Genomic DNA, 614 nt, shown 5'->3' on the forward strand with positions numbered 1-614 from the left:
TGCCTTCTCTGAGGATTGAACTCAGGACCTTCAGATTATGAGACTGACGCGCTACCTACTGCGCTAAGAAGACACTTGATGTATAAAACTCCAGGCAGCTCTATCAAGTAGGACAGTTTGCAAGGTGTAAAATCATAAACTCATCGGCAGTTTGCAAAAACTCTCCATCCAGGTGGAAATCGAACCAACAGTCTTCTGAATTTTGGTCAGACACGTTCCCCATTGCTCGACTGGCCAAAGGTGTGTCGAGTAAGTCGGAGCTCACACTCCCACAGCGCTGCGGTATGAGCAGGTACCGAGTCAGTCTCGGTCATGCCCACGCGACTCCACGAGTCCGGGAGTGTCAAAAGGCGCACGGAGAACAATCACCAAAGAGAGGGACCTTTGCTGCTTCCCTTCGATCGTTCAGCTGGTAGTGTGGAAAACTTGTAGAGATTAAAACTTGAAAGCAAAATCACTCTTAAATCGTTGGTTTAATTCTGGCTCAAAATAACGAACGTGCTTTTGGAGTAAGCGGTATTGAGCTCAAGGCCGCTTTCTTAACTTTACAGACTGCTCACTGCTTAAAATGTTGGCGCTTTTCCTTTCTCAAACCTGAAAGCTTTCCGTGTCTG

The 614-nt window shown here is 47.1% G+C and overlaps 1 non-coding gene across 1 annotated transcript; it reads right to left on the reverse strand.

Annotated features, from left to right (window-relative positions):
- Window positions 1-73, reverse strand: trnam-cau (transfer RNA methionine (anticodon CAU)). Its single transcript has one exon. It is a non-coding gene; the product is annotated as a tRNA-Met (tRNA).
- Window positions 74-614: the final 541 nt, after the last annotated feature.

This window comes from Heptranchias perlo, unplaced genomic scaffold (assembly GCF_035084215.1).
Source record: "Heptranchias perlo isolate sHepPer1 unplaced genomic scaffold, sHepPer1.hap1 HAP1_SCAFFOLD_50, whole genome shotgun sequence".
Lineage (NCBI taxonomy): Eukaryota > Metazoa > Chordata > Chondrichthyes > Hexanchiformes > Hexanchidae > Heptranchias > Heptranchias perlo.